At 34.8% G+C, this 20,390-nt stretch overlaps 1 pseudogene across 1 annotated transcript in view; it reads left to right on the plus strand.

Annotated features, from left to right (window-relative positions):
* The window catches only part of LOC308271602 (glomulin-like), a 112,818-nt pseudogene that overhangs the window by 68,024 nt on the left and 24,404 nt on the right, over positions 1-20,390 (plus strand). The gene's annotated exons all lie outside the window — the stretch shown is intronic.

The raw sequence follows: 20,390 nt of genomic DNA on the forward strand, positions 1-20,390 counted from the left end.
CAAAGGATCATGGCTTGTGGCAAAGGATCATGGCTTGTGGCCAGCCTCTGCTACTTAGTTAGGCCTTTTGCAACTCAGTGAAACCCTGTTTCAAAACGAAAAATAAAAAAATAGGGCTGGGGATTTAGCTTGGAGGTACAATGCTCCTGAATTTCATTCTCAATACCACAAAAAAGAAAAATACTAGAAAGTACTTTATACTTTTAGAATTCCATAATTTTCAAAATAGAAGTTTGAATAGATAGATTTATCAGGTTTGACAATATCTATAAAGAAGAACAAATAAGGCAAGCCCTGAAGAATAGCACTATTTAGAACTTTGCCATGCATGTGACCTTCACCACACAGAGCCCTGTCTTCTGCTCTGACTACAAGGTCACTTGTCTTGCCCTTAGAGCCAGGATATACATTCTGCAAAGAGTCTCCCATAAAGGTGCTAACACAAGTGCTTTAGTATAGACATGGAATTATCTCCCATTTGAAAGAATTGGTCACCTACTTTTTGCCATATAACTCCCACCCTTAAGAGATGGAGCTTCTAATGTGTACAATAATGGTTCTGGCAATTATGAATAGATTGCTTCCACCAATACATACCCCACTACTTTTTATTTGTGTGTTCATTGGCTTACAACAAATTTTGTTCTTAATTTATATCTCTCCTCCATGAATTTTAAAAATTATTTTAACCTTTGGTCACTTCTAAAATAATGTTGATGATAAAACCAGTGTTACAAGGGCTAACTAAAGAATGAGTCATAAAAATTTTTGGAATGATTCTAGCATCATCCATTATAAAGTAGCAGTCAGATGGAGTATTCAATGCATCTATTTCAAAGGAACTTTGAAAATTGAAGTGTGCTAATAATATACACTTTTTCTTACAAGAATTGAAGTGTGCTAATAATATACACTTTTTCTTACAAGACTACTTAATTTCTACTCTAAACCTATGTTCCCCAAATCCCTTGATATGAATTTTTGAGGGTGCATTGGTTAATCAATTATTGTTTAATGTATGTAGCTATATAGAACAGCAGAAATGTAGACATCCCTAAAAATAGACAATATTAAATGTACTAGAACTAAAACAATTTTATTTTAATTCTCTGTGACTTATACTATTAAGTAATCATAAAAGATAAACCTGCACAAAAAATAAAACATTGCTTACAAAACCTCAGGGATTTTTCTTTCAGAAAAATGTGCTTTCTAGCTGAGCCATGAGGACATGTTTTAGATAAGATGAAAAGATTAAAGTAAGGGAACTGGAGATTGACAATTTTCTCAGCAAGCAAACTCAGAAACCTAAGGCAACTGTATAAAGCAGAATGACATTGTATGGAAAGAGGTGGAAGAGTAAGAATATTTTAATGGTGAATTTATAGGCTAGTAATTAAACAATTTCTGAAGCATTGTGACATTTTTCTGGATAGGCAATCACAGTTGGATTTAATGTGAAATTGTGTCCTCTAATACTAAATTAGTTAAATCCAATTTTAATAATCTTATAGTAAAATTAGCCTTTACTTTTTTGTGGCCCTTGCAGTCTTTATACTGCTTAACTGTTCTTTTTATCTCTGGATATAATATTTATTTCAAATAATTGAATTTCTTATCTTCAAAATGAAGTAACTGCAGGGGGAAAGGTTATCATGAAAATATATTAATCACTCTCCTCAGTTGCAGAAGGATTTTAGTGTATGTCAAGAATTATAAATGCCCTGAGGTATGATTATGTCTTCACATTTTTGTGATATTTTATTACTTATTTGTTTTTCAAAATTATGGGCCTCTGCATACCATTGGCTGCTCACTTTGCATTGTAGTTTATGTCCATAAAATATAGTGGAGTGAAGCAAGTGGGCACTGATTAACTTAAGTAGGATGTTAACAGTTCATTCCTATTTAACTTGTAACCACTACAAGCATTCACCTTGTATACCTACCCAAAGAGATGTTTCTATAGCCCTTAAGAAGAGACACTTGAAACACAAGAACAGTGATGCAGCAAAACCAGGGTTACATCTGTATCCTGGCTCCTCTATTTCTTGTATCATCTTGTAAATGTCATAAAATCTTATAGAATAAGTCTAAGATTCAGGAAGAAAGTGCATGTGCTCTCATGGTATAAAGTACATTTACGTGTAATATCTTACAATAGAGAAACTATATAAGGATGAATGACCCATTAAAATTCTCCCATGATAGACACTGGCAGAGGCAGCACTCAGTGTCTTGAGATATTTTAAGTCACATCTATTCTCTAGGGTATAACTGTGCTCTGGGGTGAACTGAGGAGAACTGACATAGAAAGAAAGTAAATATTACAGAATTCTAAGAATTTTTACCTCTTATATTCTTGGGTTTTTGATGTTCATAAAACCATGGTATACATAAAGAATAGTTTTAGGTTGATATTATTTCTATATATGATGTTATTTTTTATATTTTTACAATTTAAAGCAAGGTCATATTTTTCCTTTTTTTCATTTTTTCTTTTCTTTTTAAATTTTATTTATACATGGAACATATTGAAAATGATATACATTTAGACTGTGTTTGGTGCCCTCTATCCCCCTATGGTTCTCCTTCTTCCCCTCCCAACAAGGAGTGTCCAGGTTAACCATGCTATATTCATACTTTTAGACATATTATGATGTAGCTCCTCCATTAACCAACCTCAGCCTTCTTCCTCTTATATTCTTCCATTCTAGCTTAAAGCAAAGGTATATTTTAAAATTGTATTCTGAAAATAATTTGGGGGTATTCATAATCAGAGACAAGCATGTATGTATGCAAGTGCACATGACTCTTTTTCTTTTAGTATGGTTTTGAGCACATGAAACATGAGGTTATATAGGTTGTACTCATGGGAACTAGAGGCATGGAAGTTTTAGAGAAACAGCTGAAAGCCTGTTAATTACCAGCAGTTTATAGCAGCCAGACATAGAGAAGCTGGTACCTTCTAAGAAAAATCCATAAACCTTCCTCTCTGGGAAATATTAAGGCATTGCAAATAAATAGTTTCTACAAATGTTGTTCTCTTTTTACAGGTGTTATAAATAGTAAGGTTTATTTACAAAGTATTATTCAAACACAGTATAAATGGTTTTTGTTCTGGAACCTGGTTTTATATTATGTTCATTTATTTTCTTAGCTTTTCCATGGCTGTAAATTATTTGCTTTTCTTACCTAAGTGAATTTTCTCAATTTTTAAAACAAAACTTAAATCAATAATATGTGAATAAATGCTGATTTATTAAAATAATGGATTTGAAACCATAACAAATGAAATGCTTCAGTTATAAAAGGGTTTTCCCTTAACAATTGAAAATAAGAAAACTGAATTAACAGTGAACTTTTTGTTTCTACAGCCAGTTTGAATACTAATTGCTTATAGGGCTACAAATTTAGTCTTTGTAAATTTTTCCTCTTGCTGAAAATCATATTGCCAATCAATTTTGTATTTTTTTTCCCCTTGAGATAAAAAAAGAAGATGAAGTGACTAATGTTGAATAAGGAATCACTTGCCAGGGTGGTTGTGAATAGGGTCACACTGAACAGCATGCATTTCTCAAGTTTTCAGTTTTGTAAATTAAATGGAATATTATAATAAAGTTAGAAAAAGAAAATTTATTCCAAAATTAATAAAATATAATAAATATATTTAAAATAGGTTAACCCATGATTTAGGCAATATTGCACAAAAAAAGAAGAAAAATGTTGAGCTTGTTTTTAAGTAAACAAGAACAATTAAGTAATGTATTACTACTCATAGTTCTCTTGGTAACTAAAAAATTGTTAATCGTTTATATAGCTTGCTTCCACCAACTAAACAGAATAATAAAATACTGATAATAAAAGTATTTTAATAATCAGAAGGACAAGACTTGCTGGTGTGGTGGTGCATGATTGCAATCTCAGCATTTGGGAGGCTAAGGCGGGAGGACTGTAGTTTGAGGACAGCCTCAGCTACTTAGTGAGGCCCTTTGAAACTCAGTGAGACCTCATTTCAAAATAAAGAATAAAAATTAGGGCTGGGGTGGAGCTCAGAGGTAAAATGATCCTGGGTTCTATTCCCAGTACCACAAGACAAGAGTTACATTGGCTGGAATAGGCAACAAAATTTTAGGCAAGGTAAGTTAGATTTTCTTCCTTTGCACTATATTATACTGTACTGGTTGAATAATAAAATAGTATATGAAAGTTTAATTGAACACACTTAAAATGCTGGCAAAAGTTTTATAGCTGAGCTGTTCAACCAGATTATAACAGTCATGATCAATTTAATATTATCAATTTAATATTATCTGTTTTCTAAATACCTGCTTTGATGCAAATCAATGATGAAATATATAGTAAGACTGGTTTTGTTTAATTTTCAATTGATATTTTCAAATGAAGAAAATTTTATTTATATATTTCAACATTTTCACTTTTCTTGTAAAAAAAATGAAAGTGATACTCAAACTTTGTGACTCAGGAAAATGATACTTCATTCTCTAGAAAGAATACCTGTTCTTTTGGTTTTCATGCTTTCCATATTTATCTGTTGTTCTTTGCATGCCCATTTTTTATATCACATTACTTTTTCTTTTTCTTTTTAGTAACAGAAGAGGGTAAGTTTTCATTTTAGATTTCTAGAAATGTTTTCACAAAGCACTATGAACTAAGTTGTTTAAAACAAAAATGTGTTATCAAAACAAATATGGAGATGAAAGGTCTAAACTCTAAGTATTGGAAGATCCATTCTCCCTCTGAAACCTGGATACATTTCTTTCTTTGTTCCTTCTAACCCTATGTGAAGGGCTTGGAATTGTTGATTTTTTTTTTTGTTGTTGTTTATAGCTGTATAACTTTAATTTCTGCATTCTTATCTACATGTGGTGTTCTCCTGGGTAACTCTGTCTTCACATGGCCCTTATATTAGTTGTATTGGATGAGGAGTCACCCTGTTCCAGTACAACCTTATCATAAATACTATATGCATAATGATCTTATTTTCAAGTAAGTTTACATTCGAGGGTATTGGGATAAGAACTTCAACCTATGGTCTAGGAAGGGAAGAAGATGAAGCATAACTTAATCCATAGGAGTGCTTAGCCTTCAACTCAAGGTCATATCCTACCTACATACAAAATATAATTACCTCATTCCAATACCCCCCTGAAACCTTACCTCACTCTGACATCAAATCTAAATTTTCTATAAATATCATTAAATCAGATTGAGCACATACTTTATTCTAAGGCAAAATACCTTCTAGCTATTGACCTATAGAAAATGAAATAAATTTATCAGCATAGGGGGGATATTTCTATTCCAAAGGAGAGAAATAGGAAGGATTGTAGAGTGAAAATGTGACTTCCAGAAAGATGGTAACTGAGAGAAGTAGCACAAAATAGTCCTGCTGACACTTGACTTCTATTGCGGTGAAAACAGCATTCTGACAAAAGAAAGAAACCAGTATAAATTTGAACAGAGTACCATCAATTGAAAGGCAAAAAAAAAAGAAAAGAAAGCATATCAGAGAGTAGAAAGTACTTCACCCATCTGTAAAGACTATAGTCACAGGATCTTTAGCAGCACAATCTTTCCACATCATGCCAGAAATGCCAGAATCCTTCAGCATAAAAAGCCAATGACTTGAAATGAAGTGAGTAACTACAGCTCATTGGAATTGAAAATGGTTGGCCCCTTCTGTGAGGACCCCAGCTATGACTTGCAGCAATGGCAGTCAAGATCACCGTGCCCTCCAGAGAGCCAGAGTGGTCCTTGACAACATTGTAAATGAACCCACCATCTTTATGGGAGATCGCACAGCATGACCACAAAGATTTGTGCAGCCAGTGATAGACTTGAAGGCTCTGGAACTTTACAATACACCCTGGTAAAGGTGGAGCTTGAATCTGCTAACAAACATAGCAGAGGTACAGATTAGCAGACAACTTCCAGGGCCAATCAGACAAAAAGGGCCATGGTCCCTAGGGCTCAGAACAATTTTTGGTGATCCCTGAAGGTCCTAGTAGGACCTTCAGGGATCACCAAAAATGAACCAATAGTTACCAGAGAGAAGTCAAACCAACACAGCTCTACATATGTAGAACAGGTACTCCTACAAATACAATGGATCTGGTCCCAGAAGCACCTGCCACCTACACAGGCAGAGAAAGACTTGGGATCAGCATTGGTGGAAAGCATGTGGACCTGTGCTTAACACTCGATCTACCCCATTGATACTGGCCACCTGTGTAGACTGAGGGAGTCTCAGTGACCCAGGCTCATAACAGGAAAGGCAACAGTGGCACTCAATGCCTGCACAGAGAGACACATCAGGCCAGGGTCCCAATTATTGAAGGAGACAAAAAAAACATGGCTATAAACTGACATTGCTATAGGTTACAGAACAAATGAGAGTGATTGGAACATGCTCAAGGACCTATTGTACCATGTAAGCCTTAAATAGCTGAAAATATCCAAGGAGAAGGAGGATTACAGAGGCCACATATACCCAATATTTATATATTTGTAGGTTATTTTGTTTCTATTTTTTATTTTGTTTGTTTTATTCTGTGTGTATATGTATTTGTTGGCTTGCTTTCTTCTCCAACTCTTTCACAAGTATTTTCCCTCGTACATATCTACTCTCTTGTCTCCCTCGCTTATCTTTTTTCTTTCTTTATTCTTCTCTTGTCTTTGTATTGTATTAAATCTACTTCATATCATTATACTAAATACTATAAATTGGTTACTAGAATCCTACTACATACATACTACATCTAATATCTAATATATATTGCTTTACCAAAGTATATAAGTATATTACTTATACTCTGATCCTATTCTATTCTATCCACAACTTTACCTTGTTCTTACATTTACGACTTACTTTCTTCCTCACTCAACCTTCACCATTGAATACAAAACAATTTACCATTGTATATACCAGCTGACACCTAAAGATTGATATAAATTTATCAATAGAAACAAAAACACAAATTTAAAATTCCTGAAATCATGAAAAGGAAGAATAAGAAGGAAGCAATGAGCTACCACAACCTCATAATAACAGAACCTGACAACACAATTGTCAAGATTGTCAGAAGGAACAGTCAAAATTTAATAGTAGAAATGTTACCATATTTTTGAAAAAAAAAATTAGAGAGAGCTGAGAGAAATAAAGGATCCAATCTTTGAAGTGAAGGCATCAATACAAACTTTAAACAATACATTAGACCACATGAAGAAGAGTGCCGCTGCATCGTCTTCCTCAGTGTCTGAGTACATGAGCTTGCGCACATGAGTTGGCTATGCTTAAAGTAAGTGCCTGGAGGGAGCTTTGTTCCTGGCCAGAGTACCCTTTGCTCTTAGATATTTTTTATATAAGCTATTGTTCTTTTGGTAATGATTCTATACTTATGGTTCCAATGGGGCAAAACGAGTTCAAAAACCAGAACTTTGGGATAAATTTTCTGGTAAAAAATGTCTGAGCCCTCAGACTTTCTCTGCCTTACTCTAAGTTATAATCTAGGTGCTGTGAAAGAATTTAGGTAGGGGAGGGGATGTGTAGTTCCTCCCTATCTTTGACCTTCATTCTAATCATTACAATAGAGCTGATGGCTAGGAGGAATCTTGACCTTTGCACCTAGTAATAGCACTGCCTGGAGACAGAGCAACACCACCTGGTTAAAATAGTTATGACAGAACAAAAGACAGATATAATAAAAACTTCATTTTGTTTTTTGGGACCTGTCTGCTAAAATATATTTTAAATGTGTAATAGCGTGAAGAGTTCAGACAGCAGATGGTATTGCAGACAAAATCTGGCAGACATTCATCAAAATCCTCTAAATCATCATAGATGTACACGACACAGATTTCCCTATGCCAACTACATGTATGAAAGCTGGAATCTCCGACTTCGTCCCCATTCAGTTCAAAGGAGGTCGCTAGATAGAGAAGGACATTGGACTAAGCCCTAGGAATAAAAGGTTCTAAAAGTGTTAAAGAAAACTCTTAAAAACTGAATTCTTCAAGTCATTTTGGGTGTGACTTTTATTCTTCTGGAATTTGCCCTCTAAAAGCCACACAGCTGCAAGGCCAAAGGGGCTGACTTGAATCACAAGACCCACCTGCAGGGTCATGGGACTGATTTCAGTCACAAAAGACCTGTGATGTCACAGGCCTTACTTTTGTCTTGTTTAGGGTTGGTGATTTACATGTATATTTCACTATTGTTTTTTGGTGTTTACACTTTTCTACTAGGAAATTACTGGGAAATAGGGATATATAAAAAAATGTTGTTTCTAATATAAAGTGGTCAGTTGCACAAAAAGGAGGCAATTGTCCATGTCAGATTTCTCTCTTCCAAGTACTGGGAAAAATCCCCACGTTTAGCGCGAAACAAGGACTTGAAGGAGTTTTACTTGGCCAGAGAGGGAAATCACTGTAGAGAGGCCTCTGCAGAACTACAACCAAAGTCTTTGCCCACCTTTCAAGAAATCAGTCCCAAAGGGTCCCGACACCCTGGCAGAGTCCCTAAGTGCTCCGACAGAGCTGATCCGTAGCAGAAAAGAATCTTACTCTTAGAAGATAATCACTCCAAAATTGAATTAATAGCATATAATTTAGAAAAAAAAAATTAACAGCATAAATTGAACATCAAATAGATATCGGCCTATTCTTTTTTTGGTGGTACTGGGGTCTAGCCCATAGGCTTTCTACCTCTGGATTATACTCCCAGACCAATTTAATATTTTATTTGAAAACAGGGTCTCACTAATTTGCTGAGAGCCTCACTAAGTAGGCTCTCAGCTGAAACTGGCTTTGAACCTGTGGGATCCTCCTGTCTCAGCCTCCCAAGTGCAGGGATTATAACTGTGCCACCATGCCTGGCTTCAGCCTATTCTTAAAATATCTAACCTAAGAAGAGACAATATAGACATGGAAAATAAGGTGAAATCAAAGGGATCAAAAATCTTCTAAAGAAGTAATATCAGAAAAAATAATTAAACATAAAAAGGTCAATATAGAGGTACAAGAAACTTATAAAATCCCCTTTAGATAAGATCAGAAAAAAGATTCACCATGCCACATAATAGTCAAAATGACCAATGTCGAAGTATAGGAGAGAATCTTAAAGGCAACAAAAACAAAAGACCAAGTGACATTCAGAGGCAAACCAATTAGAATCATTCTAGACATCCCAAACCAAGTCATGAAAACCAGGAGGGCCTGGAGTAACATATTCCAAGCTCTGGAAATAAAACAACATGCAGTCCCAAATTTTCTACCCAGCAGAACTATCTTTCAAATTAGATGGAAAATAAAATATTTTATGACAAACATAAACTAAAATAATCTATGTCTCTCAAACCAGTAATAGAGAAAATACTCAAAAACATTAATAGGAGGGAAGAAATAAGTAATAAACACCAGAACTAGAGAAACAAGAATTTCCATCAAGCAAACAAGTAGCAAAGAAGAACAAATACTACTTCAAACAGAAGTTAAAACTCAAAATGTTAGGAATTAAAAACCATCTCTCAATAATCAGTGAACATGGCCTCAATTCCACAATAAAATACTTAGAAATAAACCTAGCCAAGGAGGTAAAATATATCTACAAAGAAAATGATAAAAAAATTGAAAAAAGAAATTGAAGAAGATCTTAGAAGATAGAAATATGTTCCATGTTCTTGGATGAGCAGAATAAAATTAATCAAAATGGTCATTCTTCCAAAAGTGATCTACATATAAAATGCAATACCCATTACATTACCAAGTTCAATCTTCATATATATAGAAAAATCAGCCTTTAAATTCACAAAAAATCAGAATAGCTAAAGTAGTTCTCAGCAACAAGAACCATGCAGAAGGTATTAGAATACATGACTCCAAACTATACTACAAAGCCATAGTAATAAAAACATCATGGTATTGGCATAAAAATGGACACATAGACCAATGGGCAAGAATACTAGACTCAGAAACAAATCCATACACTAAGGCCAATTAAATTTTTGCAAAAGGACCCAAAACATACACTGAAAATAAGACAGCCTCTCCAAAAAATGATGTTGGCAAAACTAGTTAACCACATATAGAAAAATAGAAATAAACCACACTTTCTCACCCTGCACAAAAGTCAACAATTAAAGGTGGATCAGAGACTTAGAAATAAGACCACAGACTGTGCAGCTGCTTGAAAAAGGCATAGGCCCAACACTTTAACACACAGGCACAGTAAAATCTTTCTCAACAAGATACAAATGCATCTAATGGCATAAGAAATTAAAAAGTTTGTCAATACGTGGGATTGCATTAAAATGAAAAGCTTCTCTACAGTAAAGAAAACCATCAAGAATGGCAGTAGAGAGCGACAGAACAGGCAAAAGTTTTGCCAACTATTTGTCTGATATAAGACTAATATTGAGAGTATACAGAGAACTCAAGGAACTCAGCAGTACAAAAACAAAAAAATGGGCAAGTGACCTAAGTAAACACTTCATGAAAGAAAAAAATTAAGATGGCCGATAAATGTATGAAAAAATGCTCAATATAATTAGCAGTCAAAGAGATGCAAATCAAAATTACCTTGAGATTTAACCTAATCCCAACCAAAATGGAAACCATTCAAATCACAAACAACAAATACTGGCAAGGATGTGGAGAAGTGGGAACTCTAATACATTGTTGGTGGGAATTACAAATTAGTGTAAACACTTTGGAAAACAGTTTGGATGATCCTCAGAAGCATGGGAACACACCTACCATATGGTCCAGCAATACTACTTCTGGATATCTACCTAAAATAATGGAAAACAAACCAGCAAACTAATGCATTTGTATCTATTTCCATAATTGCATAATTTTCGTTTGCCAAACTATGGAACTAGGCAAGATGTCCATCAACAAATGAATAGATTACAAAACTATGGGATATGTACACAATGGAATTTTTTCTCAACCATAAAAAAGAACAAAATTATGTCATTTACAGCGAAATGGATGAAACAGGTGAACACTATGCTAAGTGAGATTAGCCAGTCACAAAAGTAAGAAATCAGTTTCTCTCCCTCATATGTGGAAGCTACGGAGAAAATGGGTCATAGGAGGAACTCTAGATGAACAAGAAAATACAATAGATAAGCAAATATGGCAACCTAACTGAAGGGTATAGGATAGAACAAAAAGGAAATTCCATAATGTACACATTGTACATTCACAAACATATCAAATTCAGTCACTAAGCCAAACATGAGAAGGAGGGAGAGGGGAGAACATAGGATGTGAATTGGCAAAGGATAAATGAGTGATATGTGTATGTACGCCTCTACTGCTTGTCCTCCATTAATATATATGATTACAATGCACCAAGAAAAAATTAAAAAAGTAGAAGTGAACATAGTCTAAAGCAAATGGGCAACAGAGCAGAGAAAATCCATTAAGTTTCTTGTTTTAAGAATAATTACTTGTAGTAGTATCTCTTTCCTCTGGTCTACAGAAGTGAACTTGCCCTTTGGCTCTGAGCAGCAGCCCCATTTCCGAGAAACTGAAATGTTGCACAGCACATTTCTCCACATTGCTTGCTTTGCCTTGGACTTATTCTTCCTTCATTTAATCTCATCTTTGGCTCCCTGAAGTCCAAGTGTGCAGTGTTTTTGTGATATAACATTCTCAAAGTATTTGTTAGCTTCCAATTTATTGGAGACTAAGGCATCAGACAACAAAATTCTCCAGAGCTCTTTCATAGATAGTCACATCACTATTTTAACTTCTGTGCAGTGATAGACTGAATCTGTAACAAACACATATTTAGCAATGGTATACAGTTCCACTGTTGGCAGTGTTTCCATACTATATTAACTAGGTAGGCTGAGAATTTTTTCAATTATCTAGTGCTTTGATTGTTTATTTAGCAATTTCTTTCAATATGTCTTTTTATTTTACTATAAGCAGCAAAATAATCTGTCTTCATCATTTTTCTTGGAAAGTCTTTCAGCTATATATCCAAGTTCATTACTTATAAGTTCTTTGTTCCTCTATATAAAAATAAACTTTCCTCTAGTTTCCAATAATATATTCTTGATTCCCATCTGATCCCTCAGCAAGATTATCTTTATCATTCATAGTTAAAGTAGCAGACTCTCCAAAGCAAACCAAAGTTTCTATCATTCATCTAAAATTATTCAAACCACTTCCCATTAATTTAAGTTCACAACATTTTCTGGGTTTTGTTATATTAGCAGCCTACTTCCCTGTACCAAAATTTGTTTTTCTTTTAACAAAACATAATAAAATGCTTTACAAAATATTATAATTTGAGTCATTGGAAGAAACAGAAATGTATTAACCCACAATTAACAAGTTTAAAAATCTGAAAAAATATCGGGCTAGGAACCTATCTTACTACAATATAACTAACTACATCTTAACTAATATCTGTAAGGCTTCTCTTTCCAACTAAGTCATTCTGAGATACTGAGGGTTACTATAACAGCATATTTTGTTAATTCAACACATAACAATTTCTATATCCATGCCTTTATAAAAAGTAAAAAATTAAAAAGAAATGAAATTAATGAAAACAGAAAAGCTACTTTGTCTTGAACAGTACCTGATATTTTTCTTCATAATTCTTCCCTGGCATCTCTAGTGTTTTGGTATAGTGACTTAAAACTGAGGATATAGATATGGATAAATAGATATTAATAGATATAAACTCACCAACAACTCTCCAGGTTTTTACATAAACATTTATTTATATACTGATGGTAAACTTAGAAATTTGTTATGTTTGTTGTATTCTGTATGAAATACAGAATTTTAAAAGAGGCCCAAATAATGCAATTATTATCTAGAAATTTGATATTTATTTGGGATAACATATGGATAAGACAAGACTTTATCCAACTAAAGAAAATCAAGTAGGAAAACTAGCTCTAATAAAAATAAATAAATAAGTATCTCTCCCTAAATTAAAGTGTTTATTTTCAGGTTTTTCTTGCTACTTTTTAAAGTACATTTCTTTGTCAAAATAATATGCAGCCTGGTGCTGTGGCACATGCTTATAATCCCAGTATTTGTGAACCTGAGATAGGATGATCATGGTTCCAGGACAGCCCTAACTACCTAGTAGGCCTTCTGCAACTTAGTGAAATTTTGTTTCAAAATAAAGAACAAAAAATAAAGACTGGTCTGGGGGTTTAGTTCAGAGGTAGAATACCCCTGGGTTCCATTTCTAGTACCTCAAAAAACTAATAATATGCAAAAGAAATTTCAATTATCAAAGTTTACATATGCAAATGTCTATTTAATGAACAAAGAAACCTTTTGTACTTATAATATGAAGCAACACATGAGGTGAGTCATATTTGTTTTCAAGTTTTATTTATAATAAAAATAAAGAGCAGCTGTTTTTTTTTTTTTTCTTCTTGCCACCATGCTATCCGGTACAGAGGAAACAAAATCTACACAGACCTATAAACAATTAAACTTATGAAAATTCAATTTTCTTTAAATATAATTAAAATGAGTTTTCTTAGAATTATTTAATATTCTCCCCATCTTCTTCCTCTTGCTATGATCATTATTAATGTATTATAATGTGTTGATTTTCCTCATGACCAAACAGACTGATGGTCAATTAATGTCCAGAATTACATTAGCTTTGAGGCCCACAACACCTTAAACTCTCTCAGAATGAAAATAAAATGAGTCACAAAAAAATATCCAAGCAAGGAAATAATTTCATTTGCAAGCTAGATATAGTGCATGATGGTAATATTTTTGTTTGTATGCTTTTTCTAATACAAAATATTTTTATAGCTTTGACTATCTTGAACTACTTTCCTTACCAGACTAAACTATTGTGAAATATTCATTTATTTGTATTTTAATTGGGTCTGTCTTTTCCAATAAACTACAAAGAAAAAGTTGCATGTAATATTGTAATATCAAGTGCCAGCATGAAATCTTAGAAAGAACCCCAAAACTATCATTTTTTACACATTGTGTTTTAATACATTTTTCTAATGCTGTGACCAAAATATCTAAGAACAACTTAGAGAAGAAAAGGTTTATTTGGCTCCCAGTTCCAGAGGTTTAATCTAGTTGGCTGGCTCCAATGCGGAAACATCCTGGCAATCAGACACAGTGGAAAAAAAAGATAATCAACTCATGACAGCCAGAAGTAGATGGTGAGAGGAGGAAGCCAGGGACAGATATGATCCTCCAGGCCATGCCTGCAGTGAACCATTCCCTCCAGCCAGGCCCACCTCTGCACTTTGCTTCACTGGGGCATGCTTTACATATATGGGCTTTTGAGATGGCTTTCAAACTATAACACATTGTGTTGGTTATAATCCCCCATCCTCACAAGCTCTCCTTATTGACTCAGATAGAAGTCCAGCCTTCAAGTCCTCATCTTCTATGTCAGTCTCTCCTTACATCATGATGCACAGTTCAGGTAGAAAGAATCTGATGTCAGAGACTAGCCCTCATCTGTCACTCCTTAGACCTGTTTTCAGTGATCCTGAAACAATTTTTATTCTCTGCCTAGTTCCATTAGATAAAATTTAACATTATATTCTATTGAGACCTCAAAAATGTCTTTATTGCCTTTTTATAAACCACCCATTTCCCTAAGGAAATGTGTTTACAAAATTGCTTTCTGAGATACTAAGACAGCCTGTTTTAGGTTTAACCAGGTTTGAAAGTTTAGAAAATTTGATATGTCCTCTGAAAGAAAAAGAAAGCAAAATTACAATTGTTAAAGTCTAAAAGTGACTGCAGAAGACACAACAAATAGCAATTTTTAGAAAATTACACATTCTCTACAAGTACAAATCCAGAAACAAATTTTATCAAATATCTCTTTTGCCTACCTTTATAAAAAATTTTTCTTACATGTGGATGTTTTTAGTTTTGCAAAGTCATATAATGTCATTTTTGTAATATCATTGTTTCTAGAGAAATAAAAATACAATTAAGTCTGTCTTCTATCGTGGTTAATGAAGACTTTTTTATTTAAAAATATTTTTCAGCTGGGCATGGTGGCGCATGCTTGTAATCCCCGCACTTGAGAGACAGAGACAGGAGGATCATGCAGGTTCAAATTCAGCTTCAGCTACTTTGTGAGGCTCTCTGAAACTTAGTGAAACCTTTTTTCCAAATAAAATATGAAATAGGTCTGGACATGTTACACACACACACACACACACACACACACACACACACACACACAGCAAAACAGGCAAGAAAGACTCATTTAAGGACACTGGAATAAAAAAAAAAAGACATCAAAAAATATAGTCTGATGTAGTGTGAATTCAACTGAGCTGAAACATAGGTCAGACAGAGAGGTATTAAGAGATGAGTTGGAAGAGATTATAGGCCATCTATATTTACTAACTGGACTCATTCTATTTCCTTTGACAACTACATTTTAAAAGAATGTTTTCTAGGTCCTTGAGAAAGACATTCCTGCATTATAAAACTGGTAAGAGGGGTTTAAATGATTAGTATCTCAAATAAATTGGAAAATAATTTACAGTGACATGTTTTCTAAAACAAATGCTATAAGGAAAAGGACTTCAGGGACTAAGAGTCAAGCCGAGGGAAATGTAAAGGTTGTGTTGGTCTTACCCAGTGTATATAGGATTGAGAAAGATAAAGAGTCTGTGAAAAAAATAGTGGACCAAAGCTGCCAAAGCTGTGGACAAATTGTCTTTTAAACCTTACATGGAAGTTTGTGCCCATGAGAACACATTGCAAGAGCCATTTTTGTGCACCTGAAAGAAACTGTGTGGAGATAGAACACTGAAATGAAGGTTTCTTTCTCTCCCTGAACATCAACCAATGTGAAAGTACATGGAACATTGATCCAGAGAAAGGCTCAAACTTCATCTCTGTCATTTCTGGAACATTCTTTTGAACACATGCTGGTTCATTCTCTTTCATCCCCTCTCTTTCTTTACAGCTACTCCAACAGCAAGTTCTAAAAATTTGGCTCCCAAAATGGTTCTCAACTCTTTGATGTTCATAGTCACCATGCTAGTCTATAACATCATGGTCTGCCACCTAGAGCCATGTGGGCACCAACGAAAAAAATACCATGCTTCTGCCAGCTTCATAAACTCTCAAACAAAAGCTTTAGTATCTTTAAAAAATAGACAGTTTTTCATTTGACATTTGCAGTTTCAATGGTATCTTCATTTGTAAACAAATTCACATTGTATCCTATAGCCTGCCTGCACTAAATGAGTTATTTTTCTTCAGTGTATTTTAGAAACTCTGGCAATGCTTTCATACCTGGAACATGTTAAACTGTTTTATCAGGGGTATGTTTAACTGATCAATCTCTTTATAGAAACTTAACATGGCACTTTTATTTATTGTCATTGTGATAGAAATATTTAAACTAATTTTGGTTATTAGTAAAAGTCAATATTTTTGTAGATCAATAGATAATCTTAAATTCTTTTTTACATAAATCATTTTACCTAAAATATTTTGCCTATTATTGCTGTGCACAATATTTTTACAGAAATCTTTTGCAAAGGGTAATAGGAATTTTGTTATATATGTTGCAGATAAGAAAAAATTTCATTCTGCTTATGTTCATTGTAAAAACTGTGGTTTTGTGTTCTAATCTTTTAAAAATTCATGATGTTTTAATTCTTTTTGGTACACACCCAGAGGTGGTATTCCTGGATCATATAATAAATTATCTTTCCTTCTTCTGAGGATCTTCCATACTGTTTTCCAAACTTGCAATCCCACCAACAAGTATTAGAGATTCTGTTTCTCTACACCCAATCAATTACAGTTTTGTTCTTCCTTGAAAATCATTCTTATGATTTCCACACTTATTTCCACTTACTGAAATCCTGAAAGCCAGAAGGTAACTCTGACAAGATAATCCACTCACAACCATTTTTTTTTTAAATAGAGGTCACTTGGATCTGGGAATCTGCTGAGAGATGAGGTGAGGCAGTGGCAGCTTCTAGTGCTTCCTGACCACATAGTTGGAAGGACCCACTAGCTCTTTGATGTGGATCAGGCCCCAAACTAATGCATGAGTAACCATGTTTATAGCTGCACAGTTCACCATTGTCAAAATGTGGAACCAGCCTAGATGTCCATCAACAAATGAGTAGATTACAAAACAGTGGGATGTAAACATAATGGAATTTTGCCCAGTCATAAGGGAGAACAAAATTATGGCATTTACAGTGAAATGTCACCAAAAAAAAAAATCAGATGCTTTTCCTAATGTGCAAAACCTAGAGAGAAATGGGAACAAGAGGAATTCTAGATGAAGAAGGAGATTCTATAGAGGAGCAATTAAGGTGAATTATATGAGGGAATGGGAGGAGGGAAGAGGGAAACTCTTTAAAGCACATGATGTACTTAAACATATCACACTCAATCAGGAAACCAAGCATGGGAAGGAGTAAGAAAGGAATGTAAGGATTGTGTAAGGGCTGATTGGGTGATGTATGCGTGTATATCTCCACAAGTTTTTTTTTTTTAATCCAATTAAGATGTATGACTACAATGCACCAATTTATTAAATTTTATTAAAATTTATTAAATTTTATTAAAAACAATCCCCAGCACAGTATATAAATAAATAATTAAATAAAAATTTTATAATGTTGATTTCATCATCCTATATATTGTGATTGCGATAGTTTTAACTCTTCTTTTATATTTGCCTAAAAAAGAGATGCTATGTCTTTATCTATTCTAAGAATTTCTTCAATTTCAATATTTGATATCTTTTTGGATATATTACCAATAACAGTCGATCAACTCAATACAATTTTTATACTTGCAAGATTTTAAGACAGCTTAAAAGTAAAGATATTTTTCTCATAACAGTAGACTTTCAACTCAGTTTTTTGGAGGGTTATTATTTATTTATTTTTGTAATTTTTTACTGGTGCATTGTATTCATACATCATAATGGGATAAAAAAAAAACTTGTATACACATACATACACACTTCACCAGTTACCCCCTACCCAATCACCATCCCATTCCTTCCCCATCCCGCCTTCCCATCCTTGGCTTAGTGGTTAACTTCGATATGCTTAACTATATAGTGTGCTTTAGAGTTTTCTTCTTTCCCCATCCTGTCCCCTCAGTTAGGTTGTCTCATTTGTTCCTCTATAGGATTTTCTTTTTCATCTAAAATTTCTTCTATGACCCATTTCTCCTTAGCTTTCCCATATTAGGGAAAGCATACATTTTCTTATTTTTTGTGACTGACTAATCTCTCTTAGCATAATGTCCTCCAGTTCCATCTATTTCCCTGAAAATGATGTAATTGTGTTTTTTTTATGGCTGAGTAAAATTCCATTGTGTACATATCCTACAGTATTTTAATCCATTCATCTGTTAATGGACATCTTGGCTGTTTCCATAGTTTGGCTGTGGTGAATTGTGGAGCTATGAACATAGATACACATGCATTAGTTTGGTAGTTTGATTTCCTTTCTTTTGGGTAGATACCCAGAAGTGGTATTGCTGGATCAAATGGTATTTTTTTTCCATTCCTCTGAGGATTCTCCATACTCTTCTCCAAAGTGGTGCACTAATTTTCAATCCCACCAACAATGTTTTAGAGTTTCTACTTCTCCATATCCTCACCAGCTCATGTTATGTTTTACATAATGAACATGTAGGAAAATATAATTGGTTCACAATTTTACCTAATAGACTAAATAATTTTGGTACACCACATACCCTTCTCGTTGCTAGGGAGAAAGCAGTGAAAATAGATGAAACCAAAATACAATTCCCCCTTGGAGATGCTTTTTGACCACACCATATAATATCGTAAAAACTCAATGTTTGTTTGATTTTTTTCTCCATGTCAATAATAACCATGTATTATTAACATAATATTAATATATTATATATTTTACTTAGAATACTATCAATTGCTTTTGTTCTGTTTATTCTACTCACTAGATGATAAGCCATATCAAGACAGGAATTCGTTTTGGTTTCATCTATTTTCACTGCCAAACTATGGAAACAGCCAAGATGTCTATCAACTGATGTGCACCACCACACTTGACTAGCTGAGGTTTCCATGAGAAATTGGAAATTTACTCCCCCTTGCCAAATAAGAATGAAACAAAAATATAGTTTTCCTTGTGGAGGACTAGGGCCAAAATATTGGTGGTTTTACTTTAGTCCTTTATTTCCAGATTGTGTCATAAGTCTCAGCTTGAAGACCCAGAAGGTCAGTTCCACCAGGTCTTTTAAGTTGGCTTGCAGGTGACAGAACAGTTTTATATATCAGGTGGATTAAGGACATTTAAAAGACACGTTACCATAAAATTGGGGGAATAGAAGAAGACCACCCATGAGGGGGAGGGTTCAGCGGTGGAATAGCTGGAGAAGCTTCTCTAGCTAAACACAATCCGGTATTCACTCACTGAATCCTCCGATCGTCAGAGTTCAGGAAGCTGAGAGAGTCACAAGAGATAGGAGATTGTGGGTTACCTGGTGCTGGGATTTTTCCCCCCTGGTGGAGTGCAAGGGAGGGAGAGACCCACGATCAGACGGGAGGGAAAGGGAGAGCACTTCCACTACTGAGGCTGAATTTCTGAGAAGAAACAAAGACCACTGTGACCTTGAAGGTCTAAGTGGGGTGCATTCCTCCCCATGGAGATCCTTGAGTGAGTTGTGGGGACAATCAGTGCCCAATCCCAAGTTTAGGAGCCCAGGAGGGTGGGGAAACTTGCCAATCAGAGATCTATGTTGAGTGCCGCTGAGGAGTGTTGGAAAGGATGGACCCCAGCCAAAGGGGCTCGGTATTGGAGGCACCATTATGAAAGGAAGAAAGGGGGGGGCAGAGAAATCAGAATAGAAGAATTCAGGAAGAGAGAGAACACGTGCTGGGATTAGTGTTATATAGAGGTTTGGGGTTATGGATTGGGGGCTAATAGGCTAGGAGAAATGCTCTTTGAACTAATTGGCTAGAGTCCCATGGGAGGGGGTCATATGGCCAGGCCAGGTAATTGGCTCAGGGTGAGCAGGGAATGTCCCTTTCACTGATTGGCCAAGGGCACCAGGAGGAGGCAGGCCTCCCAAGTAAGTGACCAGGTGCGGTCAGAGGGGGATGGTAGCTTAACTGGTCAGAACAGGGCCTTTCAGGAGACTTAGTTATGGGTGGTAGGTTCTGAAGTAAGAACCTAACGCATCTGACAATGTCCCCCCTTTTTTGTCCTTCAGTCTCCGTCTTTCTTACTATGCACTTACAGAAAGCAAAAGAGCTGAGAAGACACTGACAACTTTAATTTGCCTTTCTCTGAGAAGGTGGTGGTTGTTTTGAGTTTGCTGAGGAGGACCCTTCTCAGAAGCAG

This window comes from Muscardinus avellanarius (assembly GCF_963383645.1).
Source record: "Muscardinus avellanarius genome assembly, chromosome: 1".
Classification (NCBI taxonomy): domain Eukaryota; kingdom Metazoa; phylum Chordata; class Mammalia; order Rodentia; family Gliridae; genus Muscardinus; species Muscardinus avellanarius.